Below are 19,269 nucleotides of genomic sequence, written 5' to 3'. Positions count from 1 at the left end.
ATATAAGATTATCAGGATTTTGAATGTTAGAACATTATGTGATTATAGTTTTAATGCTTTGTCTCTTTGAATTAAATTTGTAACCATAAAGATGTGAAGCATAATTGTTTTGCATTTATTTACAGACTACAATTTCTGTCACAGTTCAGTAAATAGTCTTTCCCCTGTTAGTGCTACCCTCTCTTCTGGGACTCCCAGTGTGCTTCCTTACACTTCAAGGCTTTATTCTTATCCAAGCTATCCTTTGTCACCAACAGTATCACTTGTTAATGGCAGCCATGTTGGACAGCGGCTATATATCTCCAATCAGGCCTCATTCTTCTGAAGAAAATATTGTAAACAGGAGTATGAAACTTTCCTTGTAAAGCATGCAAATTAAAATACTGTTTTACTTTAGAATCAGGTTTGTACATTTGGTTTTAAAATGATAATTATATATCTATTTCAACATAGTAAATATCAATCACAATTCAGAATAACCTACTGTTGTAAAACTTGTAAAAATGCTAAGTTTTAAAAGTTACTCAGTGATTTCTCTTGATAAAGGTATAACAAACTGCTGTTCTTTTTAAACTTTTGGGATTTTAAATAACTTCTGATTCCTGAGTGGTCAGTAGAACCCAGAAGTTTACATTAAATTTTCATTATAACTTTGCTAAATAGAGTTTCACAAGTATTAAAGCACTTGCAGACACTGGTTACACTAGATTTGATTACCAAGGATCACTATCTGTATTAGCAATTAGAACAATTATATAAACGGAAGCATCTAATTATTATGTAGGAAGCAATGAAGTGCAAAAAGATTAAGATGCAAATTTTATGCAGTACTAAAGAAAAAGCAATCTACCATTGTGGTCCTTGAAAATAACTATAAATATTTTAGTTAATAATTGTTTGTTGTAGAAATAATTATAATTTTGCTGTTAATGTATTTAAGGTTTTTATAAGTATGCTCCATTTGTGTTTTTGATATTCATTGTCTAGTTCTTTGAGTAATAAGTGTTATGGTTTTTAATGTTGAAATCACGTGTTGTTTAATTTTTGTACTTGAATTCAAATTCTTTGACGTTAAATATAGGATGCTTCTAAAAAAAAACAAAAAACCTTTGTTTTAAATAAAAGTTTGAGGCATCTCTCAGTACAGTGGGTTTTTAAAAAAATAAGAGCAGAGGGACTGGGGGATAGCTTGCTTAGGGCTAAAAGCCCACGGAGCAAATGTAGAGTCTCCCCCTGCTGGCTGGTTTAGCCTTTGGGAAGCCCTGCACAGTTTCACAGGGGAGAATCAGCCAACTTCAGAAGATACTCTTCCTTTCCGAAACAATGGTCAGTGCCCCAGTAGACTGACCCTGTTTAAAACTCATTCCATCACTTTCTGCCCCTCGCTTTTACCAGCTCTTGCACAAATACTCAGGGTCTTAATTTGTTCGCCCGTGGAACATTTCCTGGCCCCTGACGCTGAGCCAGCACTTTGCCAGCAGTGGGAGCCTTCAGGCGAATGAATCATACTCCCCGCCCCGGGAGTCCAGCGTTAGCAGAGCTGCCCTCTTTCGATAGCAAAGCCCTAGCCAGCCCGGGCTGGGCACACTCAGATTAAAGGGGCTCCCCTGCCAAGGGCCCAGGCCCAGGCCCGTGAGGGAGGCTTAGAATCTATCTAGGATTTTCAGGAAACGGGTGTATTTTTTCAGGAGTTAATTTAGCAGTTATCTCAGTGCTTCCGCTGGGCTGAGGCAGAACCAAGCTGCCCCCTACAGGTAGGAGGGAGAGGTACGCATCCTGAAGGCTGCAACCCTGGCTGGCTGTGCTCCACCTAGGTGACCTTCATCTCGGAGGGCTCCCCCAACTGGGCGATGCTCCCAGTGATGCTCAACACGTGATCCCCAGACTAGCGGCAGAGGCCACACTTGGGAACTCGTTAGAAATGTAAATTCTCAGGCCCCACCCCAGTCCTACTAAAAGGCAACTCCAGGAGTGGGACCAGCAGTCTGCTTTAGCAAGTCCTCCAGGGGATTCTGATGCACCTCAAGTTTGAGAACCACTGGTCCGGAGATAGCGGTGTGGCCACCTCTGGCTTGGCTTCATGAGACTCGGCACCTCCTGCCTCATATCAGCCTCAGAACCACAGCATTTCAGAGGTACCTACTGCAGACCCCTTCCCCTTAAAATGAGAACAATGAAGTGCAAGGGTGTGGTTTGCCCAAGGCAATCCTGTCTGGGAATTCTTCCCCAAACCTCCCAAATTACAGGAGAGGAAAAGAAGGCCAGTAAATGTGACCCTCCCGGGGTTCCTCAGACCTACCTGCTCCGGGTTTGGGGGCTCTGCCCAGCCTCTCCTGCGGGTCTGGCTCTCCCATGCCTGTGCCTGGAGGACTCGGAGCTCTGGGCCCTTGGAACAGAGCCCCCTCCCCTTCCCTTTTCTTCCTTTGAGCCATGTTCCATTCAGTCTTCTTTTGCGGTACGCGGGCCTCTCACTGTTGTGGCCTCTCCCGTTGCGGAGCACAGGTTCCGGACGCGCAGGCCCAGCAGCCATGGCTCACGTGCTCAGCCGCTCCGCGGCATGTGGGATCTTCCCGGACCAGGGCACGAACCGCGTCCCGTGCATCGGCAGGCGGACTCTCAACCACTGTGCCACCAGGGAAGCCCAGCCTTCTCCTTTTTGATCACACTGGTCCTGCTTGCCACTCGGAGATGGAACAGGAAGGGCCCAGCTGTGAAAGGATCACCACAGGATTTGGTTTTGGTCAGTCTCCAGCATCTAAAGCTACCTGTCAATCAGAGAGAGATAGGAAGTCACTAGAAAGACAGGAAACATTCAAAGATGAAAACGTGTCCCCCTCAGCCTGGTCCTCGGGCACAGATGTCTCTGCAGATGAGCGCCTGGGTCTTTTTGGGGGGCTGGAATGAAGGGGGTGCTCTGCCTGTCTCTCCTCACAATGTTCACAAGCCTTGGCTTTCTAGAAGGGAGATGAGGGGAGGGAAAAAGGAGAAAAGAATAGCATCTTTATTAATATGAGTATGTTTGTTAACATCATCAGAGGGCTTGGGTCCCCAAGGGGAGATTATACCTTGAAGACACAGCTTTCTCTCGAAGATTGGAAAAAACAATCAGCCCCCTTTCTAAATGCTGCACTCAGCCACAGAGTGTCCTGATACCTCTCCACTTGTTATGGCCTTTGCGACAGGTCCAACGCTCCTCTGTTTCAGAACATCACCACACACACTCTTCCACCCCTTACCCAGTGCGCAGGGTGGGTAGTGGAGGGGACTTTATAAAAAGGAAAAGCTGTCCTTCTCACCAAATGTGGAGGAGTCATTTTTGCAGGAGGCTTTAATTGAATGCTGCAGCTAAAATTATTGAGGAAACACTGGGGGAAATCCTCCAGTAATAGGAAGACAATCCTTTTTCACATTTGCCATGAGAGCTCCACTCCCTCCAGCCCTCTTGGGAGGTGGGCTTTGCGCAAGCCTGTTCCATTCAGAGGGGCTTCAGCAGGTATTTGTAGCATGGCTGGACTTGGGAACTGGAATTAAAGGAAGAAAAGAGATGATCTTGCAGTGGTGTGGGAAAGGGAGCTCAGGGTATAAAAGGCACGTTCATTACAAACACACTCACACTCAAAGCTAATTCTGTTTTGTCTTCTGGATACCCCACCTCCTCATTCCAAGGAAGTGGCCAATCCTTATATTTCTTAGCCTCAAGAGCACTTGCTAAGTGGAAAGGTGGTGTTCCCAGAAGATAAACTCTTTTCCTGGCCTAAATGAAAGTTTTAATCTCCTTGAGGATATTCTATTACTCTGGAAGTGGGCAGTGTTTAGGGAAGGGAATGGGGGGTGAGCAGAAGGAGGAGGGAGATTCATGGGTTCATTGAGGATTGGGACCCACACTGTACTCTCTTAATGCCCCAGGGATACAGCAGGGCCTCTGGGAGGAGTGATGCACCTCAGGAGGCTAGATGGGGGTCTGGGGGTACCCATTTCACACAAAGTGGTTAAAAGAAATCAGGTGGCCTGGGCTTAAACTCAAGCTCTACCACTGGCTGGCTATGCGCCATGGGATAGCTGCTTCCCTTTATGTGCCTCAGTTTCCTCATCCATGAAAATTAAAATCACATATTCCAAAGCATTTATTGAACTATATGCTAGGTACTGTTCTAGGGGCTTGAGAGATAGAAGTAAACAAATAAAGATCCTACCCTTTTAGAGCTTACATTCTACTGGGGGAGGCAGACAGAAAACACTAGTAGTATGTAAATCATATAGCCTAGAATGTGCTATGGGAACAAAAGTAGAGCAGGGAAAAGGGATGGCGAGTGTAGGGGATGAGGCACAGAGGCAGGTGGTCAGGATAGGCCTCACTGAGAACATAATATTTGGCAAAGACTTAAAGGAGATGAGGGAGAACTGTGAGTTATCTGGGAAAAGTATGTTCTAGGCCAAAGAGCAGTTGGCTCATATGAAATTATTTTTGTAAAGCACTACTGAGTCCCTGGCACTTTAGTAACATTCCATAAACATTGTTGTTGCTGTTATTGTTATTATCATTTTCATGCCCAAGTGTGGTCCAGCAGCTACCAGATACCGGGTTGCCATGTGGGCTAGGAAAAGAGCATATCCACAGTAGCCAACTTGCCCTGAACTGGGGGGACCCCTCCAAATGTTTTGCTCTGTATAAGAGCCCCAAGACTTTTGCCTGACTCTAGAATGAAGGGAGGTATCCCTAATAATGATGAAGACTGAATTTCTCTCCAGCCCTGCCAAATGGGGACTCAGAGGCAGACTCTATGATGATTTAAAGAAAATAATGTAGCTTTCTAACCTGAGTTGATAAAGTAAGCTTCCTACCCATCCCAGAGGAGCATGGAAGGAGGCAGTAAAAGGGAGAACAGTCTAGACACACAATAGGGCATGAAAGGTCTAAAAATGTCTGAATGCTGCAGATTAAGTAAATATGACTTTAGTGAGGCATGGGACAAGAAAGGGGAAAAGACAAATAAGAGCTGGGGTCAGGAAGAAGAAAAATGTGTCCACAAGGATCATGTTGGAGGACATATCTGGAGATACTAGAAGGACAATGCATGTGACTCTACCAACAGGAGCAAGTCCTGAACATGTGACCAGAAAAACCAACCCCCCAAAGGAGGTGGGAGCAATAGACAGTCAGAGGGGCTGCTGGTAATGGGGGCCAAGAGTGGCATGTGGCTCCAGGGAACCAAGTTTGCCCACAGTCAAAAATGTTTGGGCTCCACAGATCAGTGACCTTAAATGTGTTAGAATTCTGAAATGTTAAAATCCTGGAAAGGGCTCTACTGCTTATCTAATCTGACCCCATCCTTTTTATAAGTGAGGAAGCTAAGACTCAGAAACATGAAACAGCTCGCCCAAAGTCACATTAAATTTGTCAGGACTCTCATTCACAGTGACAGAAACCCAACTCAAACCAATTCAATAAGCAAAAGGGAATGTATTGGCTGGTGTAACTATGGGAACCACGAATCGTCCCCACACCAGGACTGAGACAGAAATTTGGCTGTGAACAATTCTAGGATTTTGAGCAGAGACAAGATGAGAAATAGTATTCTGTGAAAATACAGTCAGGCATGGGACTCCCTGGAATTTATAAGACTTTTCCTGAAACTCCTTGTGTTTTATTTCCCAGAACAAAATAAATCAAACATCTACTTTGTGGGAGGTGGGAAACTGCTTGCAGCTCTAAATGGCACTTTTCTCCAAGGACTTCTCAGTAAGGGTCTAAAACAGAAGTTGTAAACTCATGACCCATGAACTAAATCAGATCTCCAGCTATGCATCATCTGACCCACATACTGGCTGTTTTTAAAAATTCATTTACTTAACAAATAAATGTTGAGCATTTTCTATGTCCCAGGTACTATTCTAGGCACTTGACATACAAAAGTGAACAAAACAAGACAAAAAAATCCTTGCCTTCATATACTTTGATCATAATGGTAGAAATGTGCAGATCAATCAATAAGTTTTCTAAATTATCTATTTAGAAGGTAGTAAATAGTATGGAGAAGAAAAAAACAGGGAAGGAGGAGACAGTATAAGGTGGGAGGGAGAGTGTGCTGTGGTCTTAAAGAGGGTGGTTGGGAAAAGCCGAGAGGGTGACATTTGGGCAAAGGCATGGGAGAAGAAGGAACAAGCCTTGCAGGTGCCTAGAGGAAGAACATTCCAGGCAGTAGGGCCAGCAAGTGCAAAAACCTTGAAGCAGAAACATACCTAAGACATTTAGGAAACAGCAAAGATGTCTGTGTTTTGGTTTTTTAATCCGTATGAACTGCCAGCATTTAAAAAGTTGGGAGATTTTGGGGCTTCCCTGGTGGCGCAGTGGTTGAGAGTCCGCCTGCCGATACAGGGGACGCGGGTTCGTGTCCCGGTCCGGGAAGATCCCACATGCCGTGGAGCGGCTGGGCCCGTGAGCCATGGCCACCGAGCCTGCGTGTCCGGAGCCTGTGCTCCGCAACGGGAGAGGCCACAACAGTGAGAGGCCCGCGTACCACAAAAAAAAAAAAAAAAGTTGGGAGATTTCACATCAACATCCAGATTCCCAGCTTTTCTTGAGAAAATATTCAGTTAGGATCTGGCAATGCTGGCTCCAAAGTATCCCATAAGAGAATGAGCTAGATCTGAGCAGCAGCTCTTCCCCTGTAATGGGGCAAGCTTAGTCCCAGAGTCAGGGTAGTCCCCTCCCCACCCGAGTCCCTGCTCTCTGTTAGGCTCTCAGCTACTTCATTCATTTCAGTTGCCTCCTGGTCAGGCACCTGCAGGCATTTAAGCTCTTGTAGCTACATAGACCAGGCTACAGTCATAGGTAAACCCCAACAGCTCAGTGGCTTAATATAACAGAAGATTTATTTCTTGTTCACACAAAATCCAACAGGAGTAGAGTGATTCTTCCAGGCATCTATCCTTCGTGAAGTGACTCCAGGGGCCAACTTATTTCCATCTTGTGGCTCTGCCGTTTCAACTTGTGGGAGCCTAAAGTGTTTTGACTTTTACAGCACATGCAACTGATGAGCCAGTGGGAGAGAAAGGCGAGAGGCATGAAGAGCATGGTGTTATGGAAACCGTGGTAAGAATCCGAAGAAAGAGAGAACATCTAAGTTGTCTTCCGCTCCTGGATATAGTGTTGGATTTGGAGTAACTTGGGTTCTTTAGATTAGATAAAGCTCACTTGGGGTGAGCATTAGCAATATGCCTAAGTCCATAAAGTAAGGGGAAACCTTCCTGTGGGCTCTGGGATGTCTGTTCAAATCCCCAAAGCAAAAGCCACATGGCCATTCCTCTGCTCAAGCAGTGCTGAACCCAAGCCCACCAGGATGGACAGGACCTTCTGTCTGGCTCTGACAGTAGGGCCTGGGAGCCAACTCTGCCCCCTCTGACCCCACAAAAAGAACAAAGCCCAAGGGCCTGGTGTGTTCAACTCAGCTTTACCTCTTCAATGACTGCTTGCAAAACAGCCCTTCCCTTCCGGAATCTCATTTATGTGCCTCTCACTCTCAAATCTTCACTGTTCCCCTTTTCTAAGCATGGCTCATAGTCAGGAGTGTCAAGGACTGAGGTCATTGGATGTGCTGTCTATTGATGACTTACGATAGGCCAGTTTTAATAGAAATTGTGGTTCCAGATAAATTGACTAGAGCCTGGATTCTGATAGGGAAGCATAGTCACGCTATAGGTTTTTGCAGTCAAGACATCGGGGTATGTTTTCAATGAGCTAGAAGAGAACAGGATCTTGAAGATGCCAGAAATAGGGAGATAATGGTTGATGGAGGTGGAGATGGGGAGTTACTGGTAAAATCAAGAACTCCAGAAAAGGTTAGCTTTGGGAACAAAAATAAGATGTGGCTTCTCTGAGAATATGTAGAAAGAATGAAGGAAAAAAGCAAAGGATGGATGACAATGCAGATCAAATTGAGAGAGTGGAGAGGAGAGCTGAAGCCTTGACCCCCTCAGTAAACTAGGTGTGGAGGTCATCTATGGGGGTGGGGGAGGTCAGAAGTTCTTTGAGAAAAATGAAAAGGATTTGGAACACCTGCCTTGAAGAATTCAATATAAAGTTAAGAGGAATAAAAAGGCTACTCTGACAACAAAATGACTTATGAATCGGAAAAACAAACATGCCTGGATAATGCATCGGGTACAGATTGATTTCCTCCAGAAAAGTCTTTACAGGTCTCTGCTGACCGTAGTGCTGGTTCGAACATCTATCTGAATGTCTAAGTCTGATAGAAATCTTTGGCAGAATAACTAATGGCTGGGATAACTATTAGCCTGCACTTCTCAGTACTTAGAGAAATGAAATGCTCCACTCACAGTAAGCTGTTAAAATCCTAATTATCCCCTTGGAGACCAGCCATCCCCATTTCAGAAACTAGCTCCTTTACAAAGGAAAGAAATCTCTGTCTCTGTCTCTGTCTCTCTGTCTCTCTCTCTCTCTCTCACACACACACACACACACACACACACACACACACACACACATACACGCACACATACCCATTCATACACACCATGACTAAAATAAATGGATCTTCATTTCCTCATCTGGTTAGATACTCTAAGTCACTCCTTGACGTGCTGACATTCTGCTAACCCTATCATTGATGTTCCAAACAAAGTAAGCTTTCTCCCAGCTCCCGTGACAGCAGCGGCTGTTTTTTGTGGGAAGATGCATTTATATCAACACCAGACAACTTTTACTCCTTCATCACACTGTGGCCCATTATGAACGAAAGGCCAGTTCCTTTCCTCCTGGGCTTTTGTGGAGAGACTGAGAAAATCATTTCCTGGGGAAATGAAAGCTGAAAGCTCTGGCAGGGAGGGAGACAGGTCTGCAGAGAGGCATTGGAAAAGGTTGGCAGGGGGAGAGACGTAAGAGACTGATGCCAGAAACAAGGTACTGAATGATGACAGCACCTTCTTCCAAGCCTTAAAGGGCTTCTCCGTGGGCTCAGGCTTTTCAGCAAATAGCAGCCTGTGTGAAACAGCAAAGAGAGTTGCCTTTACTTGGTCCTAAGAACAAAGACTGAGTAACATAGCCTGCGAAACCCCAGGTCAACCAGAAGCCTCATGGCAGGTTGCCCAAGGGGGAACCCAAGAACAGAGTGCAGGTTGGAGGAGGTTTGGGAAGCAGAGCCATGCTTTAACCAAAAGGTGAACAACAATAGAAGGAAGGGGAATGAAAGCCCTCCTATGTGGTCATTCCTGCACAGAAGATTGAATTAATTAAATTAAAGGCTCCAGTAATACTCTACAAAATTTAGAATTTGCAGCATTTTGTTATTTGGGAACTGGTGTTAGATTGCGGTTAGACGTGTAGTTTAGTATATACAGATCATATGTGTTATAATTATTATGAATCCACCGATGGTAAAAAGAAAGAAAGAAAGAAAAAGAAAGGAAGGAAGGAAGAAAGGAAGACAAGAAAAGAAGGAACCAGCAGGGCTATAAGGAGGGAAGCTGCTATGGGGACATAGTGATGGACAGTTAAAGAGTACAAAGAATGTGGAATTAAATGAATAGAATGGGGCTACCCCTGGGAGATAAACAACTGAGTTGAAGCACAACCAGACAGGTCATATATTGTGTTCTTTCCCAAGGCTGGCTGTTCTTTAATTGTGCTGTTTATCTCTTAAGAACACTTCGGTATTTGCAAAGTCAACTTCTGACCTGAGAACTGAAGAACTGTAAGTCCACTTACAGCCCCCCGATTGCTGTAGACCCCTTGGTGCAGAAGTAAAGGCCCTCCATGGATTGGTCTTAGCCTACCTTTCCAAACTAAGGCATAGAAGAGCTAGTTGGTAAGGCATTAGGTTGGGAAAAGATAAGTTAACATGGGCCTCTCTAATACCATGTTGGTAACTGATAGAAATTACTGGTTGCCTAAAAATGAGTGAGAGGGTGGGTGGGTGAGCTTGCCCATGGGTCCAGGCATTGTCCCACCTCCTCTGCTGCCCTCTCCACTTCCTCCCTCCTTCACTCTCACCCCATTTCCAAGGCATCCAGTTGCACTCTGGAGGTGCTAACCATCACATCCAAAACTAGGCTTGCAGCTCTTCGACATCCTCCAGATTACTACTCCCTTTCCTTCCACTTTCTGCCCCACTCCCCAGACAAATCCACCAAGAAATTATGGCATTATCTGTCACAGCAAAACACAGCAGAGACACCTTCATGCTAATCATCATGGGAATTGGTTAAAAAAATTATAGCAGCATATTATGGAGTACCATACCGGCATAGAAAGGGGAAAGCACTGTGTAAATTGATGGGGGAAATGTCCATAATACATTGCTGAGTTTTTTCTTAGAAAGCAAATTTGCTTACATGAAATTTCTAAAAATCTTATATGCTCTAGTATAATGTTATAAGTCATAATTCTAGTTATTACTTTAAAATTTATATCTCAGAAATAACTAAATTTCCTTGTCAATTGCATTATTATGAACTTTCATCGAATCTTTAACCGTGGTCATTTTCAAGTCTTTTGTCATTTACAGACAGTTCTGGATGTACTCTGATGCTTTTGCAAAAATGTTCCTATAAAAGGGTTTCATCTTCAAGGAATTCATGGAAAAGACTCTGACAAGTACAGGTTTCTGGTATACTGCTGAACTGAATGAATAAGCGTTTTCAGAACTCTAATGGAAAACTGATGAATTCATAAAAGTGCTAACAAAAGATCAAGATGAAAAAAAATTAATTACATGGGACTGAGTGAACTGATGATTATAATTTTTGTGACTTTCTGTTTGAATAATAATAATAAAAAATCCCACAAGGACTCAGAGGCAAAAAATATACAAATCAATTTTCACTGCAAAGTAAAGGAGCTGTTACAGTGGAGGATTACTGGACTGAATGTCAATATTATGACATAGTATGAGTGTGTTTCGTGTCTGGTAATTGCAATCATTGTTGCTTTTGTTGTGGTCATCCATTTACAATGCTTGGTGTCAGTCTGTTTATCTCTTGTAAAAATAAAATATAGTGCGTATGTGTGAAAAAAATTATTAAAAAAAAGAAAGTCAAGGCTTTATTTAACATCTTAATTTTGAATATTTATTATTGGAATTTGCTACAGGTACTTTGATTAAATAAAACCAGTGTGGTTTGTTTAAATATAAAATTTACTCTTAATAGTAAATATTATTTAAATCATAAAAAAAAAAGCAAATTTGCCCAAAAGTATGTCTGGAGTCAGATGATTCCATCTTTGTAAAATAAATAAAACAAAACAAAAAATGTATAGATAGATGTCTTGAGACCCCAAGGGTAAGCTTGAGGAACAGCAGATGGTCTGCTTGGCGAGAGCCCAAGACTCACCTTGCTGGGTTGGGTTACACACACTGAGTGGATCTAGAGGTGGAGGTGGTGGAGAACCAGAGTCAGTTTTCCCTCTGAGAGGTTAGGAGGAGGTGGGTTTGGGAGGAGGATGGGCAGGAGAAAAGAAAGGGCTAGAGAGACACCATGCCATAGGGAGAGGAACTACTTCAGGGATGTCCTGACAGTTACTCTGCAAGTCATCAGGCCTGTGGTGTGATTGCCACTTTCTAGAGTCAGTTTCTCAGCTCAGGTTTTTTTTCTTTTTTTTTCACACTATTGAAAAACAAAACTCCTCACTGGGTTTTAGGTTTATAAATTGTCAGAAGAACTTTCATTTACTCATTTTTAAACCACTCAGAAGGAAGACAACGGAGCTGGTGTTTGCTGCCTCAAACACCAGAAATCACACTGTATGGCGTTAAAGAAGAAAAACCTGCAGAACAGTGAGGAAGGAGGAGAAAAATGCTTTGAATTTAATGGAAGTTCATGTCTATATTTCCATGTGTTAATAATAGGCAATGTACAAACCATCATCATCTCCTACAATTGTTTTATTACCTTCCATGTCTCTCTAAGCCTTTATCACAAGCCTTCGTGTCCACACAGATGTAACAGGTTTACATTTTTAGAAAAACCATTTGGCAACGATGGCAGTTTTATCCCTTTATAAGTAATGAGAAAATGTGTACCTTGATGGATATCAGTGCACAGACACATTTATTCTAATTTGAGACCTTCATCACTATCCCTGTAAGTCAGCTAACAAAGGTTTTTGGTTTAGTTCATTGGGTCTTCACTTCAGCTTCCTTATCAGCAAAGAGCAGGGCATTTAAATACAACATTGAATAAACAAAATATTTTAGATCGAAGTGATTTTTTTATAGATTCCATTTAATAAAAACTGATTCACGAAGGTTGGACCTTCAAGATGGCAGAGGAGTAAGACGTGGAGATCATCTTCCTCCCCATAAATACATCAAAAATACATCTACATGTGGAGCAGCTCCTACAGAACACCTACTGAACGCTGGCAGAAGACCTCAGACTTCCCAAAACGCAAGAAAATCCCCACATACCTGGGTAGGGCAAAAGAAAAAAGAAAGAACAGAGACAAAAGAATAGGGACGGGACCTGCACCAGTGGGAGGGAGCCGTGAAGGAGGAAAAGTTTCCACACACTAGAAGCCCCTTCACTGGTGGAGACTGCGGGTGGTGGAGGGGGGAAGCTTCGGAGGCTAGGATAGGTTTTTATATATTTGCATGGAAATAGGTACCCAACATGACTCCATAGGAAAAAAACAGATCATAAAATAGTATTTATAATATTATCTTACCTTTATTTTTTTAATGTTTGTGTTTATATAGGTCAAAAAACCTATAACTACCTATCTCGCCCCCACAGGTGTGTATATATTAGCAAGCTGCTAACACTGGTTATCGCTAAGGAGGGAGAATTGTGGAATTACAGTAGGAGACACTTTCCCTTTTTCTGTATTTCCATTATAATGTATTATCTGATGAAAAATATTTCTGGATGTTTTTTGCATTTTTATAATTTTTAAATTTTTAATTATGTACATAAAGGTACAAAAATTACAAATATATATTGTAGGGACAAGAAAATTTGACAGGCGCAATTTAAACACAAGCTTTTGCTATTTATAAGAACTGCATTGCCAAAAGAAAGGAGGAGAGGGCTACAAGCCAGTGGCTGGGAACCACCAACCCCAATTCCTTAGTGCATTGATTTTATAGGTTCTCTTTTATACCCAAGTACCACCCAAGATTCAACCTGTCCCCACACTACTCTAGGAACTGCTCTGTGAACCACAGGAAAGGCCTTGTGACACCTGGAATATGGGTCCAAACAAAGCACCTGCTGTGAAAACATGGGCTATCCATCTCTGGCAAATGCCCAACCTGAAGGATAGAAGTGGGATAACAGAGACCCCTTCTCCACCCATTCTCAGAATTGGTGGACAGCATGGGACACATGACTCACCTATTAAAAAAACTTCAGACAGTTATTTGAGAGGAGAAACTGAGAGTATACATTTGAAAATGAAGGGAGTCACAGTATTTGTTCAAAGAACAAGAGTCAGTAGGACAATAAGGAACTCTGTTTTAACTTTTAGAACATGTAACATGAGGGTCTTTAATTATGGAAGCGCTAATTCCTCATCACAGATGCCTACTCATTTTTGAGAATATGCAGATATTAACATTTTGCCTTAATTGCCACTGATATTTCTCTGTTTTGTAAAAATAAAATGTGGCTTCTCTGGAAATATGTAGAAAGAATGAAGGAAACAAGCAAAGGATGGATGACAATGCAGATCAAATTGAGAGAGTGGACATACCAGTTAATGTTGTTAAGTGGTTAAATAATAAGCTAATAGCCAAAAGAAAAGAAATGGTCCCTTGTCTTAGTAGTTCTCAACTTTTGGTGCATTTTGCCATCACCTGTGGAACTTCGACTGACACAAACTGACACAGAATTTTGATTCGCTAGTTCAATTTTTGACCATGCAAATATTTTCACTCACCTTTAACCCTATGCTCTTCTCAAATGAGAACATGTTTGCTTTGCTAAATCATAAGGTTAGAAGCTCCATGATGTGTATCTATCAGCTCTTTGCTTCTAAAATGATTTTTCTTATACAACTCTTCCTCTCAAAAACTTAAGGTACTCTAGGGAATATCCCTAAATGGATTTTTTTAGACCTACACTTTCATCATTTTTATATCAAAAAGAATAAAAGTAATCATTGGAATAACAATGAAAATTTCTCTGGCACTTCATAAAAAGGGAATAGTTACTAGGTTGAAAAGGAATCCATTAAGATTATGGATATAAGTAATATCTAAAGAATTTAAGGCGGTATTTTATAAAAGCAGTCCTTTAAAATTTGCTCTATTTTTATTATCAGTAGAACCTTATCAATGTTCTATTATGACAAGCATGTAAATGGTTAAAAAAAAAAAAGAGAGAAACTTTGAAATAATGCCTATTTATGTCCAGAGCTGTTTTAACATACTAAATTTCATACCATCAATTTCATTCATTCAATTACTCATCCATCCAATAGCTGTTAGATGAACACTACCCAAGGCACTAGGGATACAGAGATGAAAAATACAGTTCTTTCCTTTAAAGTTGTGAGTTTAATGGGGTAGATAGTTTAAGAAATTGGAAATTATAATGCTTATGATAAGAACAATATCATGGGTATACACGAGGCACTGCAGGGGCTTAGAAGAGGAGCAAAACCTTTGAGTAGGGGGCCAAGTACAGAGAAGATATCAGTAAAGGTTAGTAGGAGGAGTAATTCTTGATCTTTGAATTTTATCTTAAGGGAAAAAGAGAAGCCAGCTGGTTTAAAAGGAGTATCATATGTAATAATAATACTACTAACTAACTAAATAAATAACTAAATAAATAAATAAAAGGAGGACTTCCCTGGTGGTCCAGTTGTTAACACTCCACGCTTCCTCTGCAGGGGGCACAGGTTCGATCCCTGGTCAGGAAAGTTCCACATGCCGTGTGGTGCAGCCAAAAGAAAAAATAAAAAAGCTGTATCATTCAGAGTTATTAGTCACAAGCAACAGAAATTGACATTGGCTGATTAAGGAGAAAAGAAATGTATTAAGATGATAGTAGATAGCTCACGGAACTTCCTGAATGACTCAAGAACCAGGCTCAGAGTCCATGCAGCCAGAAACATCCCCCCAAATCATGCCAGAGATCTAGTCCAGTGAGGATGCAGCCGAAGCTGGTATTGCCAGTGCCACTGGCCCTGGACATTCAACAGCAACTAGCCCCTGCTGCCTCATAAGTTCAGTCTTGTTGCAACTGCTACCATCACCATCAGCAAAAGTTCTCCACGTTCTTGCTTCTGTGTGTCATGAGCTCCTAAATGAAAGTCTAGAGAGAGGCATCTGGTCAGCAAAGCCTTGGTCACATGCTATACCTAGCTGCAAAGGAAGCTAGGAAAGTCAACATCTTCCTGTTTTCTTTACCCACTGCTGCCTAACAAACCACCTCAAAACTTAGTGGCTTCAAACATCAACAACAATTATTACAATATATCTCAAGATTCTGTAGGTTGACTAGGCTCAGACGGACAGTTCTGCTCCAAGTAATGTCTGCTGGGCCTAAAATCATCTGAAGGCTCATCCAAGATGGCTCACTCACATGGCTGGCTGTTGGCTAGGAGCTCAGCCAGCCATCTAATATCATTTTAATAAATTTATTTTCTGCTTAATTAGCCAATTTGATTGGCCGGGCATTACTTGATTGAGGAAAAAATAAGACTGAGGAAGAGATGGAACTGTAGCAGGTCAGTTCTCCTCAATGGGCCTCTTCACATAGATTGGGCTTTCCCACAGCATGGTGCTCTCAGAGAAGTTGTACGTTTCACATGGTGTCTCCCTTCAAAGTGGCAGCATTCCAAGCAGCAAAGTCAGAAGCTTCAGATCTCTTAATGCTCAGCCTGAAAAGTTACACAGCACCGTCTCCACCACTTGTGTTGGTCAAATCAAGCCACTAGCTAACACACACTCAAGTAGAAGGAAGATAAACTCCATCTCAAAATGCAAAGAGGGGCAAAAACCCTGCAGCTGTCTTTAAGTCCCCATACTGGCACTTTCAGCTCTCATACTTGGAGGAAGGCTTTGCCTCCCACCTAGTCTCATAAGTTAGCAATTGTCTCAAATGTATGAAAAGGGGTTCAGATGCTGAGCTCTCAAAAAAAAAAAAGTTAACTGACCACTGTGAGAAGCAGAAAGAAGGGCATTCCATGCGGAGGGAACAGTATTGGAAAGTCAGAGAGAGAACTTCAGTTGATACTGCCACTTAAATAGTGCAGTACTCATGATAACATAATTCTTGCTGTTTTCTTGCTAACGCTGCGTTAGAACTGCTCCTTGTTGAACAGAATTGTAATTCTACCATATTTGTGCATATTAGAGGGTTTAAACTAATTACAATTGATTTGGGAGTTGCAGTCCTTGCTTGTTTTCTCCTTTCTATATCTTTAAAACACTTTACAAGATCACTGTTTACAAGATCTGCTCCAGAACCAGAAATGTGTGTTTGACAATGATTGACTAGGGTGTGCAGTAATTTGGAAATAAATGTAAGGGAAATCCAAACCTCATATGCTCAGGCATTTTTAAGTCTTTTCTTTTACTTTTCATTATGAAAATATTCAAAATAGAGAAAAGTAGAAAGAATAGTACAAAAAACACCAAGATATCCACCACCTTGATTCAATTCAATAATTGCTAGCATTTTGCCATATTTTCCTTATCTCTATGTACATGGTCTTTTTTTCTGAACCATTTTAAAATAAATTACACTTACTATATTTTAGTCACTTCCAAAAAGTAAGGAAATTCTCATACATGTCCATAATTTCATTATTATACCTAAAAAAGTTAATAATAATTTCTCAAGAGGATTTCATGGCCATCCACATTCAGATTTCCTCAGTTACCCCCAAAATGTCTTTTATAACTGTTTTGTTCAAATCAGGATCCTATTAAGAACCACGCACTACATTTGGTTATTATTTCCCTTGTCTCTTTTAATCTAGAATATCCCTTTTGAAGAGACCAAGTTATTTGTTTTGTCCAATAATCCAGGTACTGGATTGGTATGACTGTGTCTTTGTAGTCCTGTTCAACTGGTTCCTCCAGCATTTCCTGTAAAATGGAACATAGATTTAAAGGCTTATTTAGATTCAGGCTAAATATATTTGGCAAGAATACTGTGTACTTCTGTGATCTGTATGTTTCATCTGTGATCTGTGTACTTCACATTGCATCATATCAGCAGGCTCATTGTGGCCAACTGTCTTTGTCTTTTAGTTTGGGGAGGGGAAAGCAAAAATAATATACGCCAGCTTCATGAGGCAAAATAGTCTAAGACAGGGTCATGGCAGGACTAAAGGTGTGGAGAGGAATGATAACAAGCCCACAGGGATACTGTCTGCTTCTGAGCCCTAAGCTTCAGGCTTACTTGCTCACCTGAGAGACACTCATCTTGATGGTATCAATGAAGGGAGGAAAAGACCCTCTCTGGGATCTGAAGACAAGTCCTCTTCTCTAGCTTAGAGAAGAGAAAGATCCCAGCATAGCCCCTGAACAAGTCTTTCTTGCCCCATCCTGGGAGAAGTCTGGCCTGATTTTCTAACAAGGAAAGCAGTACAGCAACATTTACTTCATGGGAGCTACAGAGCTGTGAGAATTTAGGGTCTGGTGTACTTAAGTGGGCCCAGAGGCCAGAACACCAAAATTATTGTCTCTGTCAGCTCTAACACACCAGAAGAAGCCCAAAATGGCAGTAAGGAATCCTCTGGAAAGCTGGTGCAGAAATTTGGCTCCTGGAGTGCTTTTAAGTTTTTAGGTGCAGTAGCAGACACTTGAGGGGCCCAGGATTAACAGACCCAGTGGACAGAATTAGCCAAAGCAGTACAGTAGCACCTGGCAGCTTCAGGGTGGCCTGGAGCAGGATTTCTCAACCTAGCAACTACTGACATTTTGGACTGAATAATTCTTTGTTGTGGAGGCCACCCTCTGCATGGCAGGCTGTTGAATGGCATCCCTGGTCTCTACCCACTAGATGCCAGTGGCACATCCACCCGAGTTGTGACAACCAAAAGTTTCTCCAGACATTGCTGCCGGTGCAGGGGAACTCTCAACCACTGCGCCACCAGGGAAGCCCTGGTCATAACTTTTAAAAAGCAAATAAAAACAATACTATCATTGGATGCAAATACAATGAATGTTAATGTTTTCATCATCTTCAAAACATTCAGAGATATTTTCTTTTTGTAATACAATTTCATAAGCATTGGAATGCTGTCTTCAGAATTATGTGTAAGATTACCAATTACAAGTTGGTTGATTGCTCACAAGTCAGCTGGCCAAACAGTGACTCAATTTCTATATACAACGTTGGACACTGATTTCTGTATTGTTGTCCTTAAGTTAATAGAATTGGTTCCTGCATTTATTTGACAAAAATCATCATTTTGTAATCATATGTTATGTAAGAAATTAGGAAGATATTTTTCTGAACGCAGTTTTCTTTTTAATATTTTGATGTTTAAATTTATTATTTCCGTTTAAACATTTTCTTGATGTAGGGTCTGCTTTAGGATTTTGTCATACGCTCTTATTCTGATATTTCTGTTTAGCTGAGCTATCAAATTAGAACAAGCATGTGTTCATCTAAAATCAATTCATTTCCAGTATCTATACACACACACACAAATATTTTTGTTTCTTTCTTTCCTGGTCAATAAACACTTATAGCGATATATATATCGCGTATATAGCATATATATATGGTTGCACACAAGCAAAACCAGCAGGGGGCGAAATACAATAGGATTAAATTTGACAAACTATATAGATTTTTCTTGCTTTAGTGACTGAGCAATAACAAAAAATCCAGCACCTCCACAAAGCAATTGGTACTCCAATTTAAAGTGATGCAGTCTCCGTATATCTTACAGCGACTGAGTTGTAAAGAGACAAATGCGTGTCTATTTTAGCGCTCCAAGTTGTCTAGAACATTGCAGAGGCGGGATCAACCCTGATGAACTGCTTTTGTCCTTATCTTTCCCCTGATTTGTATAATTCCTCCACTCAAAAGGTGGCCACTTCCCTGTGACTGAGGGGGTGTTTTCCAGCCTTGTTTCTTTGCGTAGCTGATGAGCTTTGCCATTCCGGAACGATTTTAAATCATTCAAATTGCCGGTGCAGGTTTGGCAAAAGTGAGCAGAATGAGCACGCGGTAGGGCTCAGGATTGCAGGATAGGACCACCGGGCTCATCATCCCGGACGATAACAATAATCTTTGCAGCCTGGCGGTCTGGTTTTTACAGTGGCCGGTGTTCTACATTACAAAGGA

The 19,269-nt window shown here is 41.7% G+C and overlaps 1 long non-coding RNA gene across 4 annotated transcripts in view; it reads right to left on the bottom strand.

Annotated features, from left to right (window-relative positions):
* LOC114900515 overlaps positions 1–10,461 on the bottom strand; it is a 36,960-nt gene extending 26,499 nt beyond the window's left edge. For 3 of the 4 annotated variants that reach the window (XR_003794854.1, XR_003794852.1, XR_003794855.1), the window contains exons 1-2: positions 3,297–10,461; positions 2,300–2,765 (exon numbers count right to left, since the gene is read on the bottom strand). This is a non-coding gene — a long non-coding RNA (uncharacterized LOC114900515). The remainder of the gene's footprint in view (positions 1–2,299; positions 2,766–3,296) is intronic. The other variant, XR_003794853.1, reaches the window with a different exon arrangement.
* Between the last annotated feature and the right edge of the window lie 8,808 nt (positions 10,462–19,269).

Source organism: Monodon monoceros, unplaced genomic scaffold, assembly GCF_005190385.1.
Source record: "Monodon monoceros isolate NGI ecotype Baffin Bay Population unplaced genomic scaffold, NGI_Narwhal_1 Super_Scaffold_19, whole genome shotgun sequence".
Classification (NCBI taxonomy): domain Eukaryota; kingdom Metazoa; phylum Chordata; class Mammalia; order Artiodactyla; family Monodontidae; genus Monodon; species Monodon monoceros.
Note: the sequence above shows the minus strand (reverse complement) of the source record. Positions and strands in the feature narration are given on the sequence as shown.